General features: G+C 29.3%; 1 pseudogene across 1 annotated transcript in view; it reads right to left on the minus strand.

The window, feature by feature from the left end:
• The window catches only part of LOC143246818 (semaphorin-2A-like), a 45,152-nt pseudogene that overhangs the window by 8,033 nt on the left and 19,956 nt on the right, over positions 1 to 17,163 (minus strand). The window contains exons 3-9 of the transcript XR_013026175.1: positions 16,607 to 16,714; positions 15,686 to 15,791; positions 4,238 to 4,402; positions 3,247 to 3,368; positions 2,205 to 2,312; positions 1,823 to 1,883; positions 47 to 386 (exon numbers count right to left, since the gene is read on the minus strand). The product of XR_013026175.1 is annotated as a semaphorin-2A-like (transcript). The remainder of the gene's footprint in view (positions 1 to 46; positions 387 to 1,822; positions 1,884 to 2,204; positions 2,313 to 3,246; positions 3,369 to 4,237; positions 4,403 to 15,685; positions 15,792 to 16,606; positions 16,715 to 17,163) is intronic.

Here is a 17,163-nt window from a genome sequence, read left to right on the forward strand (position 1 = left end):
GCTGTGTGCAGATTACAACACACCTCTACTGTTTGTTGAAACTTACTTGTTCCAGCATAGAAGGTTGTGTATTCAATGCCATCTACCTCTATGTTGTGAACTATTAGTTGCCTAAATATAACATCCTTTGTGAAATATATTGGTTTTCTGCCATCGTGGGTACCACGGAGTCCACCAGAGGGTGACTTCTTATGAAATTGAGAACAGCATCAGGTAGGGTCTGTGTGTCATTCACGCACAAGCCAGGGCGTGGTTCAGGAACCTTACTACTGAGGACAGGTAGCCAAGCTGATGAGGATGTGGGCTGTTCCTTAAATTTCCCGTTTAAGGCTTCTTCAATGGAACTTAGGCTGTACGTACATATGGCAGATCCAATTAACCCAGTCCTAGAAAAACAAAACAATAACTAGTCATTTCATTTCCCTAAGTAAATCTTACAAACATTTATTATACCACAGTTTACTATTCAATTAAAGTTTTTAAACATTACTGGTTTTAGGTGAAGGTTTTTGTTGTTACATAACATTACTAAAACGAATGACAAGAAACATTTTATTTAAGGAGATTTAGAAAGGACTTTTAGATTAATACTAGAATCAAAAGATGTAGGTTAGTTGAATCTTGTGGCTAATTCAGGCAATGAGAGAACTAAACCTTCGATATGATAGAATATGATAGCAGTAAAATAAAAGTAGCACTTAGAACCAGAAAGTAATATCGACAACAGTGGAACTAAACTTTAGATATGATAGATTAAACTATACAATAAAACTAGTATTTAGAACCAGAAAGTAATACAGACAACAGTGGAACTAAACTTTAGATGTGATAGATTAAATGATACAATAAAACTAGTATTTAGAACCAGAAAGTAACATGGACAACAGTGGAACTAAACTTTAGATATGATAGATTAAATTATACAATAGAACTAATATTTATAACAAGGGAGTAATACACACAACAGTGGAACTAAACTTTAGATGTGATAGATTAAACGATACAATAAAACTAATATTTATAACAAGGGAGTAATACAGACAACAGTGGAACTAAACTTTAGATGTGATAGATTAAACGATACAATAAAACTAGTATTTAGAACCAGGGGTAATACAGACAACAGTGGAACTAAACTTTAGACATGATAGATTAAATGATACAATAAAACTAGTATTTAGAACCACAAAGTAATATGGACAACAGTGGAACTAAACTTTAGATGTGATAGATTAAACTATACAATAAAACTAGTATTTAGACCACAAAGTAATATGGACAACAGTGGAACTAAACTTTAGATGTGATAGATTAAACGATACAATAAAACTAGTATTTAGAACCACAAAGTAATATGGACAACAGTGGAACTAAACTTTAGATGTGATAGATTAAATGACACAATAAAACTAGTATTTAGAACCAGAAAGTAATATGGACAACAGTGGAACTAAACTTTAGATGTGATAGATTAAACTATACAATAAAACTAGTATTTAGAACCACAAAGTAATATGGACAACAGTGGAACTAAACTTTAGATGTGATAGATTAAACTATACAATATTTAGAACCACAAAGTAATATGGATAACAGTGGAACTAAACTTTAGATGTGATAGATTAAACGATACAATAAAACTAGTATTTAGAACCACAAAGTAATATGGACAACAGTGGAACTAAACTTTAGATGTGATAGATTAAATGATACAATAAAACTAGTATTTAGAACTAGGGAGTAATACATACAACAGTGGAACTAAACTTTAGATGTGATAGATTAAATGATACAATAAACTCAAAATAGGATGTACGCTTACATGGATGTGGTGAAAATGGCAAAGAATCTCCTGTTATCATTGGGCAGTTTATAAATGCTTTCTGAAAAAACAACAAGGTAGTGAAAACTAGAAACTAGTGGCTTGTATAACAAATAAACAACTGAATCTTAACTCATTTCACTAAAATATAAGAAATTTAAGTCTTGTCAATTACACAGTGAAAAAAAGAAAAACAAACCTATTTGGTAAAATATAGTTTACTAAAAACAACTAAAATCCAACTTTTTAATTTCTGTAAAATAGTGGAAACAGAGGCCATCTACTGTACATTAAAACTTTACTAACAAACTTCACTACAACAAAATAAAAACATGAATATTATGCTTTTATACAATAAAAAAACCTAACCATTTGAACTCACGTATTTCACTGAAATAGAAAGGGAATTCTCCAGGAATGGAACAGTTGAGTCTTGCTTTCACAAATGAAGCCCAGTTTTTGTTAAGAATATTTTCCCACCAGTATCTTTCTGGAGTAACAAGAGAACTGTGAGAATAACTTTTATAGCACAGACAGACATGTGAAAATATAGATTAAAATGATATTAATGATGTAGTTCATAATTACTGTTAAACATCAGTTAATCATTATGTTACATGGTTGGTAAGATGTTTAACACACTTGGAACTGCCTGCTTTTGAGAACTGCCTAAGATTACCACAATAAAAGTGACTGTTAAAACAACTGGCTGAGTATGTACTGTAATATTATTGAAATTACTGACTAAACACATACGGTAATACTAGTTAAAATATTGTTTAATTACTGGCTGAATACACATGTTAATATTGTTTAATCTGCTGGCTGAACACACAATATTGTTCAAAGTACTGGCTAAATATGATATTGTTCAAATTACTGGTTGAACACAAACTAATACTGTTCAAACTACTGGCTGAATACATAACATAATATTGTTCAAATTACTGGCTGCACCAACACTGTAATACTGTTTAGACTAATAGCTGAACATATGACATAATTCTATTTAGACATATGGCTGAGCATGCACTGTAATACTATTTAAATTAATGACTAAAACATATCATAATACTATTCAGACTAATAGCTGAACATACACTGTAATACTGTTTAAATTACTAACAAAAATATACCATGATACTGTTTAAACTAATAGCTGAACAGACACTGTAATACTGTTTAAATTACTAACAAAAATATACCATGATACTGTTTAAACTAATAGCTGAACACACACTGTAATACTGTTTAAATTACTAACAAATATATACCATGATACTGTTTAAACTAATACCTGAACATATGTTAAACTACACAACACACTAATATTTTGTAGAAATCTTCAACAGCTGTCTAGTAAAGTTGATAAAGACATTAATAATTTATTTAATAATATTAGTTCTGTTCATATCTTATCTTACCTTACACACTCGTGCAACCCGAGAATAGATTGTTTTCCCACAGTTTATGTGTTCTACAGCATTTTCTCTGAAGAAGAAGTAGACATAGTCCCCGACATCATAAGCTCCAACAAAGTCAGGTTCTAAAATAAAAACAGATTTCCTGTTGAAATGAACTTCACCTGTAACACTACATTATAACAATGTGTAGCAGACACTGGAATGTAAAAACTTGTTATAATGTACTTCTGATATTTCAGTAAACCTCTTCAAACACTATATTTTACTGTTTAAACTACAGTGAACCTGTCACAACACTACATTGTACGGTTTAAACTACAGTAAACCTATCACAACACTATATTGTGCAGTTTAAACTACAGTAAACCTGTCACAACACTATATTGTACAGTTTAAACTACAGTAAACCCATCACAACACTATATTGTGTTGTTTAAACTGCAGTGAACCCATCACAACACTATATTGTGTTGTTTAAACTACAGTAAACCCATCATAACACTATATTGTACAGTTTAAACTACAGTAGACCCATCACAACACTATATTGTACAGTTTAAACTACACTAAACCTGTTACAACACTATTCTGTACAGTTTAAACTGTAGTAAACCTGTCACAAGACTATTGTACAGTTTAAACTACAGTAAACCTGTCACAACACTATATTATACAGTTTAAACTGCAGTAAACCCATCACAACACTATATTGTACAGTTTAAACTACAGTAAACCCATCACAACACTATATTGCACAGTTTAAACTGCAGTAAACCTGTCACACTGTATTGCACTGTTTAAACTACAGTAAACCTGTTACAACACTATATTGTGTTGTTTAAACTACAGTAAACCTGTCACAACACTATATTGTGTTGTTTAAACTACAGTAAACTTGTTACAACACTACAGTGTACTGTTTAAACTACAGTAAACCTGTCACAAACATTAAAGATCTATGTCCCTTTAAACTACAAACAAAATTACATACTGTCCAACCATTTTGAGTCATATTTGATGGTCCTTTGAAAGGGGTAAATTTTTTTTCTGGTGTTGAAGTCATATAAATCAGTTCTAAAGATGACTGCATCTGCTTTAGTAAACTCTGCCACAGTTCCACTGTATAGTCCAGGTAGTCGGCCTGGATTACCTTTTTCTGTAATAGAGGTAATGCTGTCTGTATTATTATATTCCAGCCGAAAAAAGATATAATGGCTGAGAGTAATGGTGGTTGAAATAACATAATCAAATATATATATATATACACACATAATGAAGCTTATTATCTTAACATTACCTGATGTAGTAAGTTACATGAATACTTCCTTGTTTGATAACTGATAAGAAATCCCTAACTTGGTGGACTGTAAAAGTTGTTGTAATGTTCTAAGTTATATGAAATATGTCATAAAGCATCTTCTGGTGTACAACACCTACACATGAAATATGTCATAAAGCATCTTCTGGTGTACAACACCTACACATGAAATATGTCATAAAGCATCTTCTGGTGTACAACACCTACACATGAAATATGTCATAAAGCATCTTCTGGTGTACAACACCTACACATGAAATATGTCATAAAAGCATCTTCTGGTTTACAACACCTACACATGAAATATGTCATAAAGCATCTTCTGGTGTACAACACCTACAGTGTTCTTTTTACCGATACTTTAATAATTATTTGACAGTAAACAAATTGTGTTAAATCTTAATAAAACAGCTGAATAATTTTTGTTGCTTTCAATACAATCTAGTAAATACTATACAGGTATGTAGTATACCTTCATTACAATCTGGTAAATACTATACAGGTATGTAGTATACTTTCATTACAATCTGGTAAATACTATACAGGTATGTAGTATACCTTCATTACAATCTGGTAAATACTATACAGGTATGAAGTATACCTTCATTACAATATAGCAAATACTATACAGGTATGTAATATACCTTCATTACAATATAGCAAATACTATACAGGTATGTAGTAACCTTCATTACAATATAGTAAATACTATACAGGTATGTAATATACCTTCATTACAATATAGTAAATACTATACAGGTATGTAATATACCTTCATTACAATCTAGTAAATACTATACAGGTATGTAGTATACTTTCTTTCCAATATAGTACATACTATACAGGTATGTAATATACCTTCATTACAATCTGGTAAATACTATACAGATATGTAATATACCTTCATTACAATCTAGTAAATACTATGCAGGTATGTAGTATACCTTCATTACAATCTGGTAAATACTATACAGGTATATACTATACCTTCATTACAATCTGGTAAATACTATACAGGTATGTAGTATACCTTCATTACAATATAGTAAATACTATACAGGTATGTAATATACCTTCATTACAATGTGGTAAATACTATACAGGTATGTAGTATACCTTCATTACAATCTGGTAAATACTATACAGGTATGTAGTATACCTTCATTACAATCTGGTAAATACTATACAGGTATGTAATATACCTTCATTACAATCTGGTAAAATACTATACAGGTATGTGGTATACCTTCATTACAATCTGGTAAATACTATACAGGTATGTAATATACCTTCATTACAATCTGGTAAATACTATACAGGTATGTAATATACCTTCATTACAATCTGGTAAATACTATACAGGTATGATGTATACCTTCATTACAATCTGGTAAATACTATACAGGTATGTAGTATACCTTCATTACAATCTGGTAAATAATATACAGGTATGTAGTATACCTTCATTACAATATAGTAAATACTATACAGGTATGTAATATACCTTCATTACAATCTGGTAAATACTGTACAGGTATGTAATATACCTTCATTACAATCTAGTAAATACTATACAGGTATCTAATATACCTTCATTACAATCTGGTAAATACTATACAGGTATGAGTATACCTTCATTACAATCTGGTAAATACTATACAGGTATGTAGTATACCTTCATTACAATCTGGTAAATACTATACAGGTATGTAGTATACCTTCATTACAATCTGGTAAATACTATACAGGTATGTAATATACCTTCATTACAATCTAGTAAATACTATACAGGTATGTAGTATACCTTCATTACAATCTGGTAAATACTATACAGGTATGTAATATACCTTCATTACAATCTGGTAAATACTATACAGGTATGATGTATACCTTCATTACAATCTGGTAAATACTGTACAGGTATGTAATATACCTTCATTACAATCTAGTAAATACTATACAGGTATCTAATATACCTTCATTACAATCTGGTAAATACTATACAGGTATGAAGTATACCTTCATTACAATCTGGTAAATACTATACAGGTATGTAGTATACCTTCATTACAATATAGCAAATACTATACAGGTATGTAATATACCTTCATTACAATATAGCAAATACTATACAGGTATGTAGTAACCTTCATTACAATATAGTAAATACTATACAGGTATGTAATATACCTTCATTACAATATAGTAAATACTATACAGGTATGTAATATACCTTCATTACAATCTAGTAAATACTATACAGGTATGTGGTATACTTTCTTTCCAATATAGTACATACTATACAGGTATGTAATATACCTTCATTACAATCTGGTAAATACTATACAGGTATGTAGTATACCTTCATTACAATATAGTAAATACTATACAGGTATGTAGTATACTTTCATTACAATCTGGTAAATACTATACAGGTATGTAGTATACCTTCATTACAATCTAGTAAATACTATACAGGTATGTAATATACCTTCATTACAATATAGTAAATACTATACAGGTATGTAATATACCTTCATTACAATCTAGTAAATACTATACAGGTATGTAATATTCCTTCATTACAATATAGTAAATACTATACAGGTATGTAATATACCTTCATTACAATATAGTAAATACTATACAGGTAAGTAATATACCTTCATTACAATCTGGTAAATACTATACAGGTATGTAACATACCTTCATTACAATCTAGTAAATACTATACAGGTATGTAGTATACCTTCATTACAATCTGGTAAATACTATACAGGTATGTAATATACCTTCATTACAATCTGGTAAATACTATACAGGTATGATGTATACCTTCATTACAATCTGGTAAATACTATACAGGTATGTAGTATACCTTCATTACAATCTGGTAAATAATATACAGGTATGTAGTATACCTTCATTACAATATAGTAAATACTATACAGGTATGTAATATACCTTCATTACAATCTGGTAAATACTGTACAGGTATGTAATATACCTTCATTACAATCTAGTAAATACTATACAGGTATCTAATATACCTTCATTACAATCTGGTAAATACTATACAGGTATGAAGTATACCTTCATTACAATATAGCAAATACTATACAGGTATGTAGTAACCTTCATTACAATATAGTAAATACTATACAGGTATGTAATATACCTTCATTACAATATAGTAAATACTATACAGGTATGTAATATACCTTCATTACAATCTAGTAAATACTATACAGGTATGTAGTATACTTTCTTTCCAATATAGTACATACTATACAGGTATGTAATATACCTTCATTACAATCTGGTAAATACTATACAGGTATGTAATATACCTTCATTACAATCTAGTAAATACTATACAGGTATGTGGTATACCTTCATTACAATCTGGTAAATACTATACAGGTATGTACTATACCTTCATTACAATCTAGTAAATACTATACAGGTATGTAGTATACTTTCTTTCCAATATAGTACATACTATACAGGTATGTAATATACCTTCATTACAATCTGGTAAATACTATACAGGTATGTAATATGCCTTCATTACAATCTAGTAAATACTATACAGGTATGTAGTATACCTTCATTACAATCTGGTAAATACTATACAGGTATGTACTATACCTTCATTACAATCTGGTAAATACTATACAGGTATGTAGTATACCTTCATTACAATGTGGTAAATACTATACAGGTATGTAGTATACCTTCATTACAATCTGGTAAATACTATACAGGTATGTAATATACCTTCATTACAATCTGGTAAATACTATACAGGTATGTAGTATACCTTCATTACAATATAGTAAATACTATACAGGTATGTAGTATACCTTCATTACAATCTGGTAAATACTATACAGGTATGTAGTATACCTTCATTACAATCTGGTAAATACTATACAGGTGTGATGTATACCTTCATTACAATCTGGTAAATACTATACAGGTATGTAGTATACCTTCATTACAATCTGGTAAATACTATACAGGTATGTAGTATACCTTCATTACAATATAGCAAATACTATACAGGTATGTAATATACCTTCATTACAAAAAAGCAAATACTATACAGGTATGTAGTAACCTTCATTACAATATAGTAAATACTATACAGGTATGTAATATACCTTCATTACAATATAGTAAATACTATACAGGTATGTAATATACCTTCATTACAATCTAGTAAATACTATACAGGTATGTAGTATACTTTCTTTCCAATATAGTACATACTATACAGGTATGTAATATACCTTCATTACAATCTAGTAAATACTATACAGGTATGTAGTATACCTTCATTACAATCTGGTAAATACTATACAGGTATGTACTATACCTTCATTACAATCTGGTAAATACTATACAGGTATGTAATATACCTTCATTACAATATAGTAAATACTATACAGGTATGTAATATACCTTCATTACAATCTAGTAAATACTATACAGGTATGTAATATTCCTTCATTACAATATAGTAAATACTATACAGGTATGTAATATACCTTCATTACAATATAGTACATACTATACAGGTATGTAATATACCTTCATTACAATCTAGTAAATACTATACAGGTATGTAGTATACCTTCACTACAATCTGGTAAATACTATACAGGTATGTACTATACCTTCATTACAATCTGGTAAATACTATACAGGTATGTAATATACCTTCATTACAATATAGTAAATACTATACAGGTATGTAATATACCTTCATTACAATCTAGTAAATACTATACAGGTATGTAATATTCCTTCATTACAATATAGTAAATACTATACAGGTATGTAATATACCTTCATTACAATATAGTAAATACTATACAGGTAAGTAATATACCTTCATTACAATCTGGTAAATACTATACAGGTATGTAATATACCTTCATTACAATCTAGTAAATACTATACAGGTATGTAGTATACCTTCATTACAATCTGGTAAATACTATACAGGTATGTAATATACCTTCATTACAATCTGGTAAATACTATACAGGTGTGATGTATACCTTCATTACAATCTGGTAAATACTATACAGGTATGTAGTATACCTTGATTACAATCTGGTAAATAATATACAGGTATGTAGTATACCTTCATTACAATATAGTAAATACTATACAGGTATGTAATATACCTTCATTACAATCTGGTAAATACTGTACAGGTATGTAATATACCTTCATTACAATCTAGTAAATACTATACAGGTATCTAATATACCTTCATTACACTCTGGTAAATACTATACAGGTATGAAGTATACCTTCATTACAATCTGGTAAATACTATACAGGTATGTAGTATACCTTCATTGCAATATAGCAAATACTATACAGGTATGTAATATACCTTCATTACAGTATAGCAAATACTATACAGGTATGTAGTAACCTTCATTACAATATAGTAAATACTATACAGGTATGTAATATACCTTCATTACAATATAGTAAATACTATACAGGTATGTAATATACCTTCATTACAATCTAGTAAATACTATACAGGTATGTAGTATACTTTCTTTCCAATATAGTACATACTATACAGGTATGTAATATACCTTCATTACAATCTAGTAAATACTATACAGGTATGTAGTATACCTTCATTACAATCTGGTAAATACTATACAGGTATGTACTATACCTTCATTACAATCTGGTAAATACTATACAGGTATGTAGTATACCTTCATTACAATATAGTAAATACTATACAGGTATGTAGTATACCTTCATTACAATCTGGTAAATACTATACAGGTATGTAGCATACTTTCATTACAATCTAGTAAATACTATACAGGTATGTAGTATACCTTCATTACAATCTAGTAAATACTATACAGGTATGTAATATACCTTCATTACAATCTAGTAAATACTATACAGGTATGTAATATTCCTTCATTACAATATAGTAAATACTATACAGGTATGTAATATACCTTCATTACAATATAGTAAATACTATACAGGTATGTAATATACCTTCATTACAATCTGGTAAATACTATACAGGTGTGATGTATACCTTCATTACAATGTGGTAAATACTATACAGGTATGTAGTATACTTTCATTACAATCTGGTAAATACTATACAGGTATGTAGTATACTTTCATTACAATCTGGTAAATACTATACAGGTATGTAGTATACCTTCATTACAATCTAGTAAATACTATACAGGTATGTAATATACCTTCATTACAATATAGTAAATACTATACAGGTATGTAATATACCTTCATTACAATCTAGTAAATACTATACAGGTATGTAATATTCCTTCATTACACTATAGTAAATACTATACAGGTATGTAATATACCTTCATTACAATATAGTAAATACTATACAGGTAAGTAATATACCTTCATTACAATCTGGTAAATACTATACAGGTATGTAATATACCTTCATTACAATCTAGTAAATACTATACAGGTATGTAGTATACCTTCATTACAATCTGGTAAATACTATACAGGTATGTAATATACCTTCATTACAATCTGGTAAATACTATACAGGTATGATGTATACCTTCATTACAATCTGGTAAATACTATACAGGTATGTAATATACCTTCATTACAATCTGGTAAATAATATACAGGTATGTAGTATACTTTCATTACAATATAGTAAATACTATACAGGTATGTATTATACCTTCATTACAATCTGGTAAATACTGTACAGGTATGTAATATACCTTCATTACAATCTAGTAAATACTATACAGGTATCTAATATACCTTCATTACAATCTGGTAAATACTATACAGGTATGAAGTATACCTTCATTACAATATAGCAAATACTATACAGGTATGTAGTAACCTTCATTACAATATAGTAAATACTATACAGGTATGTAATATACCTTCATTACAATATAGTAAATACTACACAGGTATGTAATATACCTTCATTACAATCTAGTAAATACTATACAGGTATGTAGTATACTTTCTTTCCAATATAGTACATACTATACAGGTATGTAATATACCTTCATTACAATCTGGTAAATACTATACAGGTATGTAATATACCTTCATTACAATCTAGTAAATACTATACAGGTATGTAGTATACCTTCATTACAATCTGGTAAATACTATACAGGTATGTACTATACCTTCATTACAATCTAATAAATACTATACAGGTATGTAGTATACCTTCATTACAATCTGGTAAATACTATACAGGTATGTAGTATACCTTCATTACAATCTGGTAAATACTATACAGGTATGTAATATACCTTCATTACAATCTGGTAAATACTATACAGGTGTGTGATGTATACCTTCATTACAATCTGGTAAATACTATACAGGTATGTAATATACCTTCATTACAATCTGTAAATACTATACAGGTTGATGTATATACCTTCATTACAATCTGGTAAATACTATACAGGTATGTAGTATACCTTCATTACAATCTGGTAAATAATATACAGGTATGTAGTATACCTTCATTACAATATAGTAAATACTATACAGGTATGTAATATTCCTTCATTACAATCTGGTAAATACTGTACAGGTATGTAATATACCTTCATTACAATCTAGTAAATACTATACAGGTATCTAATATACCTTCATTACACTCTGGTAAATACTATACAGGTATGAAGTATACCTTCATTACAATCTGGTAAATACTATACAGGTATGTAGTATACCTTCATTACAATATAGCAAATACTATACAGGTATGTAATATACCTTCATTACAATATAGCAAATACTATACAGGTATGTAGTAACCTTCATTACAATATAGTAAATACTATACAGGTATGTAATATACCTTCATTACAATATAGTAAATACTATACAGGTATGTAATATACCTTCATTACAATCTAGTAAATACTATACAGGTATGTAGTATACTTTCTTTCCAATATAGTACATACTATACAGGTATGTAATATACCTTCATTACAATCTAGTAAATACTATACAGGTATGTAGTATACCTTCATTACAATCTGGTAAATACTATACAGGTATGTACTATACCTTCATTACAATCTGGTAAATACTATACAGGTATGTAGTATACCTTCATTACAATATAGTAAATACTATACAGGTATGTAGTATACCTTCATTACAATCTGGTAAATACTATACAGGTATGTAGCATACTTTCATTACAATCTAGTAAATACTATACAGGTATGTAGTATACCTTCATTACAATCTAGTAAATACTATACAGGTATGTAATATACCTTCATTACAATCTAGTAAATACTATACAGGTATGTAATATTCCTTCATTACAATATAGTAAATACTATACAGGTATGTAATATACCTTCATTACAATATAGTAAATACTATACAGGTAAGTAATATACCTTCATTACAATCTTGTAAATACTATACAGGTATGTAATATACCTTCATTACAATCTAGTAAATACTATACAGGTATGTAATATACCTTCATTACAATCTGGTAAATACTATACAGGTGTGATGTATACCTTCATTACAATCTGGTAAATACTATACAGGTATGTAGTATACCTTCATTACAATCTGGTAAATACTATACAGGTATGTAGTATACCTTCATTACAATCTGGTAAATAATATACAGGTATGTAGTATACCTTCATTACAATATAGTAAATACTATACAGGTATGTAATATACCTTCATTACAATCTGGTAAATGCTGTACAGGTATGTAATATACCTTCATTACAATCTAGTAAATACTATACAGGTATCTAATATACCTTCATTACAATCTGGTAAATACTATACAGGTATGTAGTAACCTTCATTACAATATAGTAAATACTATACAGGTATGTAATATACCTTCATTACAATATAGTAAATACTATACAGGTATGTAATATACCTTCATTACAATCTAGTAAATACTATGCAGGTATGTAGTATACTTTCTTTCCAATATAGTACATACTATACAGGTATGTAATATACCTTCATTACAATCTAGTAAATACTATACAGGTATGTAGTATACCTTCATTACAATCTGGTAAATACTATACAGGTATGTACTATACCTTCATTACAATCTGGTAAATACTATACAGGTGTGATGTATACCTTCATTACAATCTGGTAAATACTATACAGGTATGTAGTATACCTTCATTACAATCTGGTAAATAATATACAGGTATGTAGTATACCTTCATTACAATATAGTAAATACTATACAGGTATGAAGTATACCTTCATTACAATCTGGTAAATACTATACAGGTATGTAGTATACCTTCATTACAATATAGGAAATACTATACAGGTATGTAATATACCTTTATTACAATATAGCAAATACTATACAGGTATGTAGTAACCTTCATTACAATATAGTAAATACTATACAGGTATGTAATATACCTTCATTACAATATAGTAAATACTATACAGGTATGTAATATACCTTCATTACAATCTAGTAAATACTATGCAGGTATGTAGTATACTTTCTTTCCAATATAGTACATACTATACAGGTATGTAATATACCTTCATTACAATCTAGTAAATACTATACAGGTATGTAGTATACCTTCATTACAATCTGGTAAATACTATACAGGTATGTACTATACCTTCATTACAATCTGGTAAATACTATACAGGTATGTAGTATACCTTCATTACAATATAGTAAATACTATACAGGTATGTAGTATACCTTCATTACAATGTGGTAAATACTATACAGGTATGTAGTATACCTTCATTACAATCTGGTAAATACTATACAGGTATGTAGTATACCTTCATTACAATCTGGTAAATACTATACAGGTATGTAATATACCTTCATTACAATCTGGTAAATACTATACAGGTATGTAGTATACCTTCATTACAATATAGTAAATACTATACAGGTATGTAGTATACCTTCATTACAATCTGGTAAATACTATACAGGTATGTAGTATACCTTCATTACAATCTGGTAAATACTATACAGGTATGTATTATACCTTCATTACAATCTAGTAAATACTATGCAGGTATGTAATATACCTTCATTACAATCTAGTAAATACTATGCAGGTATGTAATATACCTTCATTACAATATAGTAAATACTATACAGGTATGTAGTATACCTTCATTACAATCTGGTAAATACTATACAGGTATGTAGTATACCTTCATTACAATCTGGTAAATACTATACAGGTATGTATTATACCTTCATTACAATCTAGTAAATACTATGCAGGTATGTAATATACCTTCATTACAATCTAGTAAATACTATGCAGGTATGTAATATACCTTCATTACAATCTAGTAAATACTATACAGGTATGTAATATACCTTCAATACAATCTAGTATATACTATACAGTACAATATAGTAAATACGATACACATATGTAATGTACTTTCCACAGCCATCCAGATTTAATACAGTTTATCAAATACTGTACATATTAGTAAGATAATTTCTACAGCCAACCACAATTTTGTACAGATATTAGTAAGGTGTTTTCTACAGCAAACCACAATTTCGTAACTACTACACACATTAGTAAGATATTTTCTACAACCAACCACAACATAATAGCTACTGTACATATTTGTAAGATATTTTTACAGCCAACCACAACGTAGTACCTACTGTATAAATTAGTAAGCTATTTTCTACAGCCAACCACAACATTGGAACTACTTTACATATTAGTAACATAATGTCTACAGCCAACCACAATGTAGTAACTACTATACATATAAGTAAGATGTTTTCTACAGCCAACCACAACATAGGAACTACTGTACATATTAGTAAGATAATGTCTATAGCCAACCACAATCTAATAAATACAATATATATTTGTAAGGTATTTTGTACAGCCAATCACAATATAGTAACTATTATACATATTAGTAAGGTATTTTTTACAGCCAATCAAATTTTTCATTATTAAAGACTACAATAAAATTAATAAACAATAAGATAAAAACTTATGTTCATGCATCTCTGTACAGATGACCTACCGACCCATACGGCTGTAGCATTATCATCTGGGTCAAAAGGACACTTGGCTACACCATCTCCAATACCTGGGATTGTATTCCTCTGGTTGACATGGGTAAGGTTGGCCTGAAATAATAAACATGATATTTTAAACACAGACTGAAGAGCATCCTTCAAATAACAAGTCTACAATAAAAGCTAACATTTGTCTACCCTCACAAGAACCAATCTACAATACAAGCTAACATTTCTCCACCCTTCCGTGAACTGATCTACAATACAAGCTAACATTTCTCCACCCTTCCGTGTAACTGATCTACAATACAAGCTAACATTTCTCCACCCTTCAATCAACTGCTCTACAATACAAGCTTACATTTCTCCACCCTTCAATCAACTGATCTACAATACAAGCTAACATTTCTCCACCCTTCAATCAACTGATCTACAATACAAGCTAACATATCTCCACCCTTCAATCAACTGATCTACAATACAAGCTAACATTTCTCCACCCTTCAATCAACTGATCTACAATACAAGCTAACATATCTCCACCCTTCCATGAACTCATCTACAATACAAGCTAACATTTCTCCACCCTTCAATCAACTGATCTACAATACAAGCTAACATTTCTCCACCCTTCAATCAACTGATCTACAATACAAGCTAACATATCTCCACCCTTCCATGAACTGATCTACAATACAAGCTAACATTTCTTCACCCTTCCATGAACTGATCTACAATACAAGCTAACATTTCTCCACCCTTCAATCAACTGATCTACAATACAAGCTAACATTTCTCCACCCTTCAATCAACTGATCTACAATACAAGTTAATATATACATCTAATGGTTGTTTTTTCTTCACAATAAGTGAACCTCTGGTGTTGTAACTGAAAACTTCACTTACAAGGTATCCAAATCACTTACGTAAATAATCCAGTCCATTGGACTGAAAGCATTTGTTCCACACACATAGAGCCTGCTGCCATCCAATATTGGTTGTATGACACGAATATGGTTTTTACAGTCGTACATCTGGTGACAAGTTTCGATTACATAAAAAAAAGTGTTAATGTTATAATTCATTTTATTTCTAAAATAATTTTATATAATAAAATTTTTAATCTTTAAAAACATAATACATATATAGCTCATTTTCATACTATACCATGATGAACTGGAGATTTTCTAGTTTTATCCTGTAACATCATACTTAACAATACATGTTCTAGTTTTATCCTGTAATACCATACTTACCAATACATGTTCTAGTTTTATCCTGTAACACCATACTTACCAGTACATGTTCTAGTTTTATCCTGTAACACCATACTTACCAATACATGTTCTAGTTTTATCCTGTAACACCATACTTACCTATACATGTTGTAGTTTTATCCTCTAATATCTTATTTAGCTATACACGTACTAGTTTAATCCTCTAATATCATATTTATCTATACATGTTTTAGTTTTATCCTCTA

This window comes from Tachypleus tridentatus, chromosome 3 (genome assembly GCF_004210375.1).
Source record: "Tachypleus tridentatus isolate NWPU-2018 chromosome 3, ASM421037v1, whole genome shotgun sequence".
NCBI classification, from domain to species: Eukaryota; Metazoa; Arthropoda; class Merostomata; order Xiphosura; family Limulidae; genus Tachypleus; species Tachypleus tridentatus.